The sequence below is a fragment of the Peromyscus californicus genome, unplaced genomic scaffold (genome assembly GCF_007827085.1).
Source record: "Peromyscus californicus insignis strain IS unplaced genomic scaffold, ASM782708v3 Scaffold_21__1_contigs__length_65335640, whole genome shotgun sequence".
Lineage (NCBI taxonomy): Eukaryota > Metazoa > Chordata > Mammalia > Rodentia > Cricetidae > Peromyscus > Peromyscus californicus.
In genome coordinates this window covers 55,086,563-55,102,896 of record NW_026294514.1, presented here as the reverse complement: position 1 = coordinate 55,102,896, position 16,334 = coordinate 55,086,563, and positions in this window count along the sequence as shown.

The window sequence follows — 16,334 nt, the reverse complement described above, 5'->3', positions numbered from 1 at the left end:
GTCACATGTGAACAGATACCCGCCTGTTGCAGGATAATCTTTTTATACGCTGTGAAAATGTATGAAACCCTGTCTTGAAAAAACAAACAAACAAACAAAAACAACAACAAAAGAAGCCCCATGTTGGGCATCAGATGAAGCGTAAATCTAATTAATCTTATCAATAAAAATCAGGAGTCAAATATCAGGGTAAAAACCTGAAAGATCAGAGAAGCAGGGGAGCAGCTGCCAGTTGCTTCCTACCTTTACCACTCCTCTGTCCAAAAAGAGCCTAGATCCTCTCTCTGCCCTGTCTTATCACTTCCTGTCTCCCATGTACAGACTTCCAGACCTCTATGGTTAACTAGTGGCTAGTAATGCCCTCTGACTTCACGAAAGCTTTGCTTGTCAGAACACAAACAAAATATCACACAACAGTGTCTGTTTTACCTCATTTGCCTAAGGCATCTTCTGATTGGTTTAATAATGAGCTGAATGTCCAATAGCTAGGCAGAAGACAGTAGGCAGGACTTCTGGGGAGAGAGAGGAACTCAGGGATGAATCTGAGAGGCAGGGCTTCCACCAACTAGACAAGAAGGAAGTTGAATATATGGTGCTGAGGAGAGATAACAAGCTATATAGCTGAATGTAAATTAATATAAATGGGTTAATTTAAATTTTAAGAGCTAGTTGGGAACAAGCCTAAGCTAAGGCCAAGCTTTCATAATTAATGAAAAAGAGTCTCCATGTCATTACTCTGGAGCTGGCATTCCAAAGAAAGGCCTGTGTCACCCACCAAGACCTGAAAAGGGTGTTGGATCCTTTGGAACTGGAGTTACATGAGGATTTGTGTGCTGATGGACATGGATGCTAGGACTAAATTCTGGTCCACTGAAAGAGCAACAGAAATTCTTGGTGGTTGAGCCATCTCTCTAGGCTTTTTGTTTTTTGTTTTTTAAGACAAGATCTCACTCTGTAGCCTAGGATGACCTAAAACTCACTATGTAGGCCATGCTGGCCTCAAATTCACATCAATGTGCCTCTGCCTCCCAAGTGCTGGGAGTATAAATGTGTACCTTCACACTCAATGTGAAAACCCTACTCAAGAGATCAAACTTCCTATCTGCTTATCACCTTGTTCTTGGATCAAACAGATAGCCAAGAGCTATTGGCTGTTTAGGAAGACTTCTGTTGTGATTTGGCTCAAAGCATTCCCCAAGAGCCTGGAGATATTTTTTCAACTCTTAGGAGCACTGCAGGTTCTTGCAGAAAACCCGTGTTCCATTCCCAGCATCTACCTGGTGGCTCACAACCATTTGTCACTCCAATTCCAGGAGGTCTGAGCCCTTTTCTGGCCTCTGTGGGCACCAGGTGGCACACAAGTGGTGTACAGACATACGTGGATGTGGAATGTCTGTATATATAAAACAATAAGATTGTTGTGGCTTAGTTACTGCTGTGATGAAACACCACGACCAAAGCACCTTGGGGAGGGAAGGGTTTATTTGGCTTACACTTACATATCACTGTTCATCATCAAAAGAAGTCAGGACAGGTACTCAAACAGGGCAGGAACCTGGAGGCAGGAGCTGATTGCAGAGGCCATGGAGGGGTGCTGCTTACTGGCTTGTTCTTTATTGCTTGCTCAGCCTGCTTTCTTGTAGAACCCAGGACCACCAGCCCAGGAATGGCACCACCCACAATTGCCTGGGGCCTTCCTCATCAATCACTAGTTAAGAAAATGCCCTACAGGCATGCCTACATGCCAATCTTTTTTTTTTTTTTTTTTGGTTTTTCGAGACAGGGTTTCTCTGTGTAGCTTTGCGCCTTTCCTGGGACTCACTTGGTAGCCCAGGCTGGCCTCGAACTCACAGAGATCCGCCTGGCTCTGCCTCCCGAGTGCTGGGATTAAAGGCGTGCGCCACCACCGCCCGGCCTACATGCCAATCTTATGGAAGCATTTTCTTAATTGAAGTTCTCTACTCTCAGATGACTTTATCGTGTGTTGAGTTGACATAAAGTTACCCAGCATAACTGACCCACTGTCAACATGACACACAAACATCACTGTAAAGCACAACCTTTCCCTTCTTTTTTATCCCCGGGATTACACATTAATATCAACATCACAATATAAAACATTTTACAAACTTAAAAAAGTCCCACAGTCTTACAAATTCAAACACCTAAAAAATTCCACCTCGGGGCTATAGAGTTTGCTCAGTGGTTAAGAGCACTTGTTGTAACACCCACACAACTCACTGAACATGGAGAAGTCAAGCTGGTGCCTCCATAGCGCCTTCACCCTCATGTTCTAGTGTTTTTGGTATGGGAAGGCACTCTGCAGGCTACCAAAAGAGAAAGGTAAACACCAACCCAGCCACAAAACCTTTGATCTAAAATCTGTCCGGTCTGCAAAATATACTAGTGCAATGGTAGCACAGAGCTTGTGGGAGTAACCAAGCCTTGTCTGATTTGACCTAAGGCCCACCCACTCCGTAATATGTGGCTCATACAGGACACTGCTTGGGTGACTAAGTACCAGAGACCTAGGATGAAATCAAATACTACTGGTCTAAAAAGAAAAGATGTAACAATAAAATGACTACTAATGATATCTGCTACACTCATAGATCAGTGCCTTAGTCAACCATCATAAGGGAGGCTTCATCCTGCAGCAGATGGGAACAAGTACAGAGATCCACAACCAGACATTACACAGACAGAGAGACCCCGGAACATGCAGCTCTAAATGATATGCCTTCATCAGATCCCCCCTCACAGCTCAGAGAACCCCACAGAAGAGGAGACAGAAGGAGTGTGGGAGCCAGAGGAGATGGAGGACACCAGGAGAACAAGGCCATCTAAGTCATATGAACTCACAGATACTGAAGCAGCAAGCACAGGGCCCACACAGGTCTGTACCAGGTCCTCTGCATATAGCTTTTAGTTTAGTGTTTTTGTAAGACTCCTGAGTATGTGGGTGAGTGGGGCTCTGTGCCTTCTCTTGGGCTCTTTTCCTTCTGTTGGTTTGCTTTGTCCAACTTTGATGTGATGTTTTTTGCTTTATCTTACCATATTTTGTTTAAAAAATCTATTTTTCTCAGGTGGTGGTGACGTATGACTTTAGTCCCAGCACTCAGGAGGCAGAGGCAGGCAAATCTCTGAGTTCAAGGCCAGCCTGGTCTACATTGTGGGTTCCAGGACAGCCAGGGATACACAGACAAACCCTGTTTTGAAAAACCAAAAAAAAAAAAGGGGGAATCTATTTTTAATACAAGGAAAGAAAAAAAAAAAGAGCACTTGTTGCAAAGGACCCATGTTCAATTTCCAGCACCCTCCTGGAGGCTCACACCTCCTCAGGCACAGACACACATGTGACATGTGTGGTGCACAGATGTGCATGCAGGTAAAACACTCATACACATAAAATAATAAAAATAAATCTAAATATATCTTTTTTTTTTTTTGGTTTTTCGAGACAGGGTTTCTCTGTGTAGTTTTGCACCTTTCCTGGAACTCACTTTGTAGACCAGGCTGGCCTCGAACTCACAAAGATCCACCTGCCTCTGCCTCCCAAGTGCTGGGATTAAAGGCGTGCGCCACCACCGCCCGGCTTTAATATATCTTTTAATTTAGCCTCTAGACTCTTAAAATCCAAACTCTCTTTTAAAATCAAAAGTCTCTCAACTGTGGGCTACTATAAAATAAAAAATAAGTTAAATACTTTCTTGTTTCAAAAAGGAAGAACCAGGGCACAGTCACAATCAGCTCAAACCAAACTCCAACAACATAATTCATTAAATATCCAATATCTGGGATTCAATCATGATCTTCTGGGCTCCTCCAAAGTGCCTGGGGTCACTACACTACTCTGGCCCTCTGGAGCATGCAGAGCTTGTCTCCGAGGCTCAGGTTGGTTCCATTCCACAGCTACTACTGTTCATGGTACTGGCATCTCCAAAATGCTAGAGTCTTCTACTGCAACCGGGCTGCACTTTCACCAATGGCCTCTCCTGGGCTCTCACAGTGCCAAGCTTCAGCTACTCTCCATGACCCCACTGTGCCTTCAAAAATTGTACCATCTGGGAGACTCTTACATATGACCAAGTTTGGCTGCCAGCACAAGGTACAACCTTGGCCCCTTCTGAACATAGCTTGCATGTGCTGACTCTGAGGAAACACATTTCAGAAGCTTTTGCCCCAATGATGCTAATCTCTTCTTAATTGCCACTGATCTCAGCCCCAGTTGACCAGCCTCAACTGTCCCAGAAAAGCAAAGGTTTGCATTCAGTGATTCTACCACCTTGTTAATCACAGCTGATTCTTCAATCCCAACCGATCAGAACCACAGATTCTCAACTCAAAATAGCAAATGACCCTGATAGAATCATTGAGGGACTCTCAAACTTCCCTCTGAAACTCCATAAACCAGGCCCCCATGGTAGCTCCTCCACTGCTGCTTCTTTGATCTATCAGGTTTTCACCCCAATATCCAACACCCGAGTCTTTATTGGTAATAGAACAACTTAGATAAAAACAACATTTGGCGCCCAATACATGACATGACATGACGTGGATGCTTCTGAAGCTACCTCTCTCTCTCTCTCTCTCTCTCTCTCTCTCTCTCTCTCTCTCTCTCTCTCCTCTCTCTCTCCTCTCTCTCTCTCTCTCTCTCTCTCTCTCTCTCTCTCTCTCTCTCTCTCTCTCTCACACACACACACACACACACACACACACACACACAAACACACACTGCTGCAGCCACCCCTTGGGCTCCTTGGGCAGCTTTTCCCACCACTGCCCCCAACCACACCTTCACCACGGGTCCCAGGCTTCTCAAGCTGTGGTTCCCCTGCATCCACTCCCTGGGTCAAAGCCACACCCACCCACCTGCAGAGCCTGCAGGCTTCTGCTGCTGCTAATACTTTACATGTGCCCACAGGGCACTCCGTTGCCACACGATTCTGCAGATGTTGCAGCCTTCGCTGAAGCCAACCAGCACAGGCTCTGTCAGCCAGCGGCTCTGGCACCTGCCATGCCCTCGGCTCCCACTGCGCCCTTGCCTGCTGCACCCCTGCCACCCTCAGTGCCTACCAAGCCAGTCCAGCAGCCTGGGTACCCCTCTGCAACTGTGCCCCCATGTGTCACACATAGCTGCCTTCACACTCACCATTGCTGTGGACAGACTGAAAAGTCAGCAGATTGGGTGAATCACCTGGGAAATTCTTAATGAGAGATTTAGGTAGATTATATTAAAAAAGAAAAGTCTTTCCCACATTAAAAATGGGAAATATCCCAACACAGGGAGTTAGGACTATGTGTAGTGCAACTATGGATAGTTTGAAGAGGGAAAAATAAGTGAAGGGATAACTGACTTAGCTGGGATTGACATAATGTCAATTATAACTGCTATCAGTTTGGTAATTCATAATTTATCCTTCAACAAGTGGTTTGAAGCTGGGTGTGGTGGTGCACGCCTTTAATCCCACCACTTAGGTGGCAGAGGCAGATGGATCTCTTAGTCTGAGGACAGCCTGGTCTACAAAGTGAGTTTCAGGACAGCCAAGGCTACAAAGAGAAACCTTGTCTTGATAAACCAACATCAAAACAAACAAAACAAAACAATAACAACAAAAAAGAAAACAACTACAAAAAAGTGATTTGATAACTGTACCAAATATGAAAAGTTGACTGATAAGATACAAGCCTTAGAAAGACTAACTATTGCTAAGATACAAGCTTTGAAATACATACTAATGAAAATAAGAAAGATACTCAAACACAGAGGAATTTAGACTAGAACCTAATGCACCACTGCATGATGAAACTGAGGAGGGGTGGCCCAAGGTTATTAGAAAAGCAAACTTATTTTATCCAGTTACTATACAAAAATGATCAGCAGATGATAGGTACCCCCAAGATTATATAGAAGTTAAATGGAATCCTATAGAAATATTAGATTTGAGGTGATTTAAGGAAATGGTCATTTCATATGGTATGCATTCACCCTATGTAAAGCAGATGTAAAATTCATGGGCAACTCAAAACAGAATTATCCCCCAAGACTGGAAAGATTTAGCTACAGCAATATTGGAAGCTGGTCCTTAGTTACAATGAAGAACAAGGTGGAAAGAGTAAACTAGGGCCATTGAACAATGAAATAAGACTAGAGGTATTGATATTTCCCAAGATCATTTCCTCAGTGAAGGCCAATATGCTGATTTGCAAAGACAATATGGATTTGATGATCTCACCTTGGCCCTATGGCACCTAGCAGCTTTGAATACTTGGGAAGTTTGAAAAATCAGGAAAGAGGTCTTAGTCCTTTACTAAAATTATAATGTAGTGATATGTTGTTTGTGCTCTAACAAATAAAGCTTGCCTGGAGATCAGAGTGTGGAGCTGGCCACTAGTTAAACATAGAGGCCAGGCAGTGGTGGCACATATCTTTAATCCCAGCACTTAGGAGGAAGAAGCAGGAAGATCAGGAGTTCAAGGCCACCCTGAATTACACAAGATTGATCCAGTCTAAAAGAGAAACAAAGCCAGGTAGTGGAGGTTCATGCCTTTAATCCCAGCACTAGAGAGGATCATGCCTTTGATCCCAGCACATAGGAAGCTCATGCTTTTAATCCTAGCACTAGGGAGGTGGAGACAGTAATATAAGGTGGGAAGAGACAGAAGCTCAGCCTCCTTTCCGTCTGAGAATTTGGTAGAGGTAAGAAGTCTCCTTAGTGGCTGGCTCCTTTACTTCTCTGATCTTTCAGCTTTTACCTTTGATATCTGACTCTGAGTTTTTATTGTAAAGATCAATTAGAATTCATGCTACATTATACAATGCCCAAAAGAAGCCTTCACTGATTTTTTTTTGCAAAGATTGACTTCAGTTGTAAATAGAATAGCAGCAGATCCAGAAGTCAGATGAATATTAATTGAATCTTTGACTTTTGAAATGCTAATTCTGAATGCAAAAGGGTGATTGGGCATTTAAAGGCAAGATCAGCACCAAAAGACAAATGGATTAGAAATACAGCTGATATTGGATCTTATGTTTAAGATGATACTTGGATGGGAGAAGTGATTTCCAAAACTTTTAAGAAAAATCAAACTAGCAGATGTTTTAATTGTAGTAAGCAAGGTCATCTGAAAAGGGATTGTAGGCAAGGCACTTTTAGGAACAATGTTTTTTCTAAAGATAATTCAAATAGAAGAGCATAGCCTTCTGGAGTATATAGAAGGTGTGGCAAAGGCTGGCATTGGACTAATGAATGCAGATCAACAAAAGACAAGCTAGATAACTCTTTGACATTGGGAAATGCCTTAGGGAGCCTCCTGCAGACCCCAGTATCAAATTTGGTTCAATTATTCTCTGTCAACATTGGAGAAACTCATCCACAGAGCAATTAATAAACCTAATACCTGTTGTTAAAAACCACATTGCTCTGGATGTGACTAAAGACAGAAAAACTCTATAGATACAACAAAAAAGTTCAGGAGAGATAAGAAAACAAGTATTTAGGCAAACTTCTATAAATGATCAAAGATCAAAGCTAAAAATACAAATAAATGGCATTGTAATTGAAGGTTTGATGGACACAGGAGCAGATGTAATAACAATTTCATCAAAATCTTGGCATCCAGATTGGCCTCTTCAGGAGGTAAATATTCATCTTTTAGGGATTGGAATTTTATCTCAGGTAAAACAATGTACAAGGTGGGTCCAGTGTATAGGGTCAGAAGTATAGATAGGGAAATTAAGGCAATATGTGGCTAGCATAGCAATGAATTTACGGGGATGTGATTTGTTGCAGCAATGGAAAACACAAATTAACATTCCTCCAATCTCAGACCCAAACTATAAAATAAAGAATGCTTCTGAGAGAAATACTAAAAGGTATTATCAAGAACAGACACAGACTGTTCAAGTTGTATATAAACACCTTGGTCTGTTGTTCTTTTAAAGGTACAAACAGCCTTACCTTTAAAATGGATAACTGACAAACCTGTGTGGGTGGAACAATGAGCTTTGACCTCAGAAAAATTACAGGCACTAGAACAGCTGGTACAGGAGCAGCTAAATGTTCAACATATTGAGGCATTGACCTGTCCTTGTAATACTCCTATATTTGTTATTAAAAAGAAATCTTGAAAATGGAGAATGGTAACAGATCTGAAAGCTGTAAATAAGGTGATCCAGCTAATGGACTCTTTACAGCCTGGAACTCCCTTGCCTTCTTTATTACCTAAAGAATGGTCTATTATAGTGATTTATATAAAACATTGCTTTTTTATTATACCTTTACAAGAATAGGGTGGACAAAAATTTGCCTTCACAGTGCCTACTTATAATAACTCCCAGCTTGTTAATAGGTGCCATTGGAAAATTCTCACACAAGAGATGTTAAAGAGCCTCACCTTATGTCAATATTTTGTACAACAGCCATTAGAAATAATTTGTAAACATTTTCCTCAGTATATAATTTATCATTATATGAATGACACCTTACTAGCTGATTCAGATGCAGAAACCTTAGAAAACATGTTTGATGAAGTAAAGAGAATTTTGCCTTGTTGGGGATTACAATATGCTCCTGAAAAAAAAATACAAAGGAGGTTCTTTTAATTACCTAGGATATAAGATAAGTTTATAAAATATTCAACTACAGAAAGTACAAATCAGGTGAGATCAATTATAAACCCTTAGTGATTTTCAAAAATTGGTGGGAGATATTAACTGGCTACAGCCCACAATTGGATTAATAACTCAAGAACTAAGTAATTTATTTCAAACCTTACAAGGTGATAAGGACTTAAGAAGTCCAAGAAAATTATCATCTGAGGCTGAGAAAGAATTGACTGTGGTAGAAAAAATGCACATCCAGATTGCTTGGATCCAAAGTTGATTGTATTCTGATTGTTTTGCCTTCTATTCATTCTCCCACATGGAATTCTTATGCAGAGAGAGGATAATATCTTAGAATGGACATTTTTCCCATACAAACAGAGTAAAAAATTAAAGACCTATGTAGCTGTAGAGAAGGTTTCTGAATTGATTTTGAAAAGAATATTGAGACTTCATCAATTCATAGGAGCAGACCCAGTAGAAATTGTGGTACCTTTTAGCAATGCTAAAATTGCCTCATTATGGGCAGAAAATGAATATTGGCAAAGAGCTTGCAGTAATTTTTTTATGAGAGATTAGTAACAAATATGCTTTGGAACAATCCTTTTCTATACTATAAATATGTATCACTTTCATTGGTTAATAAAAACCTGACAGGCCAGTAGCTGGGCAGAAAGTTAGGCAGGAAAGTCAAACTGAGAATGATGGGAAGAAAGAGGCGGAGTCAGGAGAGATGCTAGCCAGCTGCCAAGCAAGCAGGATGTAAAATAAATGAGGTAACAAGCCATGAGCCATATGACAATATATAGATTAATAGAAGTGGGTTACTTTAAGTTGTAAGAGCTAGTTTGTACCAAGCCTGATCTATCTGCTAAGCATTTATAATTATATAAGCCTCTATGTGGTAATTTGGGAAGTGGTTGCTGGGTATTTGGGAACAGGTAGTTGGGACAGGAAATGTCCATTTACACAAATATGCCAAAAGCAAGAGACATCAGTGTATAAAGAGAACTAATTGTATTCTCCCCCATATAATAAAGGAAACACCAATTTCTGGGGACCCTACATTCTACACTGATGCAAATAAATAAGGAAAGGCAAGTTATAAGTCAAAAAATAGCTAAAGTGGTTCAAATCCCTTATGATTCAGTTTAGAAATCATAATTATATGCTCTTCTCATGGCATTATTAGATTTTCCAGAACCTCTTAATAAATTTACTGACTCTCAATATGCAGAAAGAGTTGTTTTACATATTGAAACTGCTGAACTTATTCCAGATGATTCAGAGTTAATTTCGTTATTTATTCAACTATAACAACTAATCAAAAATAGAAATCATCCCTTGTATACAACACATACCAGATCCCGTATGGGTCTACCAGGCCCTCTAGCACAGATAATGATGAAATTGATCAGCTATTGGTAGGAAATGTTCTAGAAGCCTCAGAATTTCATAAGAAACACCATGTTAATAAGCAAAGGTTTGAAGGAAGATTTTTTTATCACTTGGCAACAAGCCAAGGAAATTATAAGGAAATGTCCTACTGTTCTCTGTATAATCAAACTCCATTACCTGCAGGAAGTAACCCAAAAGGTACTCAAAGAAGTGGAATTTGACAAAGTTTCATTTTGCAGAGTTTGGAAAATTAAAGTATGTGCACCATACCATAGATACATTTTCAGGATTTCAATGGGAAACTGCTTTGAGTTCTGAAAAGGCTGATTCTGCAATTACACATTTATTAGAAATTGTGGCCATTATAGGGATACCTGTACAAATTAAGACTGACAATGCTCCAGCATATGTCTCTAGTAAAATTAAACAGTTTTTTTGCATATTACAACACAAAGCATATTACAGGTATACCACACAATCCTGTAGGACAAGTATTTATAGAAATATCTGATTGCATTTTAAAAGAGATGTTTAATAAACAGAAAGGGATAATAAAGATCCCCAGTGATACATTACACAGTGCTTTATTAACTTTAAATCAGCCTATATATTTTAAATATGTGTTGACCTTGGAATGGAAACCAGGATATGTGTTACATTGGCGAAGAGCTTGTGCTTTTGTTTCTGTGGGATAAGAAAAGCTATGGATACCATCAAGATTGATAAAGACTAGATTTGAACAGGAAAGACCTCATGAATAGGAGAGGTGGTAGTTCATCAAACAGCTTGGTCATTCAATCTAAACTAACTTGCTGTGGAATAATCCTTTTTACACTGTGAAGGTGTTTTGCTCTTGTTGGTTTAATAAAGAGCCAACTGTCCAGTAGCTAGGCAGAAAGAGGTTAGGAGGGAGAGGCAGATGGAAAGAACACTGGGAAGAAGGAGGGTGGAGTCACCAGCCAGAAGCAAAGGAAGCAGGAGATGAACACACTGTGCTGAAAAAAGGTACGTTTAAAATGTTTACATTTTCTGCAATGAACCATGACCATTCCTGACAGTGACCTTTGAGGTATCCAAGAACATGATGGGGCCTCACAATGACAAATCCACCTGGATTGTGGTAATGCCACTAAGATGACAAACACCACCCAAGAATCAGCTTTGAACCTCAAACTTCTCAGGACAACTTCAAAGTGGTTAGCTAAGCTGGTCCAGCCTCATAGACTACTCCAGCCAGGACTTCAGACAAACCCTGCATTTTTTCCATCACCACAGAGACTGGACAACAAATGATACAGCTAGTGCTGCCAGGACTTGACTGTTATCCCAATTTTCTTAGGGTTCCCTAAAGATGCCATCACCCCCAGACAACAGGAAGTAATTTTAAGAACATGACGCCCACATTCCTGAGAGGTAGGGTGGGTGGTTTTGGGTCATTTGATAAGTTATGGATGTTTGTCATTATTTAGGGGAGTTAGTTTCAAGTTGTTATTGGTCATGGTCAGGGGGGAATCTAAGAAAAGGAGGTTAGATTCAGGGATCTCTTTCTGAAAAGAAAAAAGGGGGATATAGGAATGGATAGAATAAAAGGGTTGGTTATTGAATCTATGTTTTTTATTTTTTATTTTTTATTTTTGGTTTCTTTTGAGACAGGGTTTCTCTGTGTAGTTTTGGTGCCTGTCCTGAATCTTGCTCTGTAGACCACACTGGCTTTGAACTCATAGAGATCTGCCTGGTTCTGCATCCTGAGTTCTGGGATTAAAGGCGTGTGCCACCACCGCCTGGCCTGAATCTACTTTTTTTTTTTTTTTTCTTTTTTTGGTTTTTCGAGACAGGGTTTCTCTGTGTAGCTTTGCGCCTTTCCTGGGTCTCGCTCTGTAGACCTGGCTGACCTCGAACTCACAGAAATCCACCTGCCTCTGCCTCCCGAGTGCTGGAATTAAAGGCATGTGCCACCACCCCGCCCAGCCTGAATCTACTTTTAAACTAAAAAGCAACTCCTAGTTTCAAATATTTTACATTGGTATGGATTTTTGTATATTTTGTGCATACAAACTTATGGTTATTTTTGTTACAATATGCTGTAAGCTATTGTACCTATGCAACTCATTTAAAATTGTGTGGGGCGTTTACCCAACCACCCCCACAGTTCCCCAGAGTTTTCTTGAGTGCGAGCAGCAGGAAATACTAGATAGAAGGATTTATTGCGGAGAATATCGCAGAGATAAACAGATAGAAAACAAAGGATAGCCTCGAGAGGGCCTGGAACCTATTCCAACGGCCCGACTGTCTCTGCCCCAGGGTTTTTATAGAGACGCCAAGGGGTGGAGCAAAAGACCTCCTCCCCCAGCACAGCCAAGTGCAGACCATCCCAGACACCTGCACTCAGGCCCGTGGTCCTAATCATCCTCTATTCAGACCTGCTGGGTAAAGCCACGAGGAACCCGAGAATGGGCTCCCACAGGTCCCCCTTTCTTAATATATAAAAAAATAACTATTAATGGCTTACAGCAATCTCCATAGCTGTTACACCTCCCAGTATGGGAGTAGAGGATGATATAGATGGCATTTCTCTTTTGAATTAGGTCCAAGGTGACTACAGCAGTCTTAGCTGCCTCAAGCCCTTTCTAAACCAAAAACTCTTAAGGTGACTACAAACTTAATCCCTTAGCTTCATCATTACCTTTAACAGGTTAACATAAATATTGCTATAGTCACAATTCTCTCAATCTTACAACTCAAAGCAAACTCTTAACAGAACCATTTGAATTAGCATATATGGTGCTAAATAAGTCAACAATTTTCTCCGTCTTACAACTTTAACTCTTAATCAATTGAATTTTCTTGCTAACAGAACATAGGAAAAACTTCGATATATTCACACCAAACAATATTTCCTTAACTCCACAAAACCAGGGTGCATTAATATCAATAGGGTAAATATAATTTCTGCAAACATAATTCAACCTCATAACTCCTCCTTTTCTTTATAATTTTTTAAACAAAATCTCAAACCTAATTAGAAGAACCCAAACTCATACAATTCCTACAAACCCATATTGAAAAGCAATATTTTCAATCTAACCATGAACACTTTGAAAACTTTTAGCAAAACATCCAAATGCAGTTTCTTAATAAAACTCTTTACACTTTAAAAGTAGTCTCTTGGCCGGGCGGTGGTGGCGCACGCCTTTAATCCCAGCACTCGGGAGGCAGAGCCAGGCGGATCTCTGTGAGTTCGAGGCCAGCCTGGGCTACCAAGTGAGTTCCAGGAAAGGCGCAAAGCTACACAGAGAAACCCTGTCTCGAAAAACCAAAAAAAAAAAAAAAAAAAAAAGTAGTCTCTTAATATACCCCATTTGCATTTCTTACTAACAAAAACATGACATTAATCCACTCAAACAACTTTTGAAATTAGACTAAGGAATATTAACTCTCCCTTTTATAATTTTTTAAGCAAAATCTCAAGCCTAGTTAGAAAAACCAAACTTTTCCATTTAAACAGTTCCATTTGTAACCCAATTCCAGAAGACAGTTCCTAGGTCATTACTATAAGTAAACTCAAAATTGTCCCATTGCAATGAAATCTCTATTGTTCATTTCTTAAGTCCCAAAATTCAAATGATAAATTCTGGTATGAGCCTTCCAAATATGAAGAAATCCATAACAAAAATCTTTTTGTAATTTTATCTCATTTTAAGTTCAAAAAATTCAAGCAAGAAATAAATTCTGGTATCAGGCTTTCACTTCCAAATATGAAGAGATGTTTTTCAACCAAAACTTTTTGCTGTTAACAATTTTAGTTCAAACAAGCATCTCTGCAACTTCTGTTCTCACAGACCGACCTTTTTAGGTATAGTATTCTAAACCGCACTGTTTTTGATGTTAGCTCAGGTTTTTCTGTGTTGCGTCGATTTTCCACGGATCTCAGCTGCGGATGCCTTGTGCTGGTTCTGGCGTACGTCATTCTTAGCTTCTTAGCGGCTTCTGGAACTTTTGGAAACCGCTCAGACTGCCTGCTTTGCAGTCTGCTAGGACACTAACTTCTGTATCTCAGGTTTTTTCACCATATACATTAAGCATAGATTCACACTTAACATTTACACTTTTTTACAAACTCACATATAACATTTTTTGCCTTGCAAAGCATTTAGACTCACATTCAACATTTACACGTTTTTACAAACTCATTAACATCTACTTATTTATACTCCTTAAGGAAACTCTAGAACTACTTTAGCAAATATATTTCTTATTACTTATATACTTATATTTATTCCATCTTATTTCTTATTTAAACTTACATTTACAACTAGCATCTTTACTTCTTACAAGCTTATTACTACATGTCTTAAGACTACCTTAGATACTTCTCGCAAGCTTATATTCTTAAAGGAACTCTATAGATCTATTTTACAAACTTATATAGGGTTACCATTAGCATATATTTAACTTAGCAAACACCTAAAGATTTAACACAGATCTAACAAGATAGAATTTTTATAAACTCACATATCTTATTTTCATCTTTTTCTATTTCTTACTCTTTATTATCACTATCTCTATTAGAAAGATTCTCTTAACTAGACAGGAAGTACGTACATCATTTCTTTTTTTTTTTGTTTTTTGTTTTTTGTTTTTCGAGACAGGGTTTCTGAGTAGCTTTGCGCCTTTCCTGGAACTCACTTGGTAGCCCAGGCTGGCCTCGAACTCACAGAGATCCGCCTGGCTCTGCCTCCCGAGTGCTGGGATTAAAGGCGTGCGCCACCACCGCCCGGCACGTACATCATTTCTAAAGTTTGGAATTTATAGTCAGCTTTGTTATAAAACACTGGGATTTAGTGAGTGGTGTTGTTATAGAATTGTGATAGTTGTTGCTAGGGGACTATAACCTTCCCAGGATGAAGCCACACTCCAAAGTTGCCAGTTCTCTCTGCCATTCCGGACCGGCAGAGATGCACTGTCAGTGGTAGACAGTTTTTAACTAGAGGCTGTCCCTTCACCCAAATTCATAATAGTTCCCCTAAGTGCTTCAATTCAGACAAACGTTTCTATTACAGCAGTACTTTTGGTTTGCTCTACCGAAAAACTTCACTTCACGCTGAGGGTGAAATTACCATATTTAGCTGCTGTAAAGCTCTTCTCCAGATACTGCACAGCTATTAGGTGATATAAAGTATTTTTCTAAAGGAGCTAGTAAAGTCACAAGTGGCACAGCTCCGAACTGTATTTAGTATTTTCATTTCATTAGCTTTAACTCCTGATGTTATTAGCAGCTGTAATATTTAGCATCGATTTCTTATAAGGAACTTTCAGGTGAAGCAACTTTTGTAAGACAGCTAGATTTTCTGAAGTTTGTTTCCCATCTATAAAGCAGTCGTTTCTTTTTGAATGCCTGTTTCTTATCCCCTTAATTAGATTTGCAAAGGAATCACTCATTGCAGGCTGTTTGTTCAACAGGTAAATAATTTTTAATTTCACATAAGTTTCTTCATATCTAAGACAACGTTCAGTGTATAAACTGCACAGTGGCTTGTCTGCTCTTATAGGTAGCTTTTTGTCATCCAACTATTGTAAAAATTTGCACAACTATTAGGGCAAATAAGGCATTTTTCCAAGGGAGCCCCAAACCGCGAAGCACCTAGTTCCGTATCCTTTCAATTTTTCAGTGGAACTGACACTTACTCTTAGATGATTTTCCTCCTTATTCTTTTAAAAGCTGTATTTTAAGTTTACCATGAACGTATTTTTGAGCTGACAAGTGTTTCAGGGCAATGTCACCATCTTTAGCGGAAAAACTACCTTTCCCAGAATGCATTTCCCTTATCAGGCCATAATATCAGTCCCTTATATCATTTCCCTTATCAGTCATTTCCCATAGTTCTTTTCGGGTCTGGGAGTCAACTGGTTCTCTTTTACTAGACTTGCTTACAAATTCTTGCCCGGGAGGTTTGAACAAAGTTTTTTGCTTTTGCAACGGGAGATTTGAACAAGCATTTTACATTTTCAGCTATGGCACATTGGGAGATTTCTATTCTCTCCTCAGCTGGCTTCAACAGGTGTCTCTCCTTCATTTGACACTGGCCCCAAATCAGAACTGCACCTGCCTCGTTAGCCGGCATTGAGGCCGGCATTTCTGATAGCAACTTTCCTCGGGGCTTGTGCTTGCCTTAGCCAGTCAGTGAAAAACAAGATCATGTACGACAGCTTTTCCATAGCTCCTTCAGAAGAGATTTTCTCCCACTGATTTTATTCTCATTTTGCTTGTTCCTCCCTTCCCCAGATGCAGAGCTTCAGGTATCTGTCTGCGGATCTGTACCTCTGCTAGCTG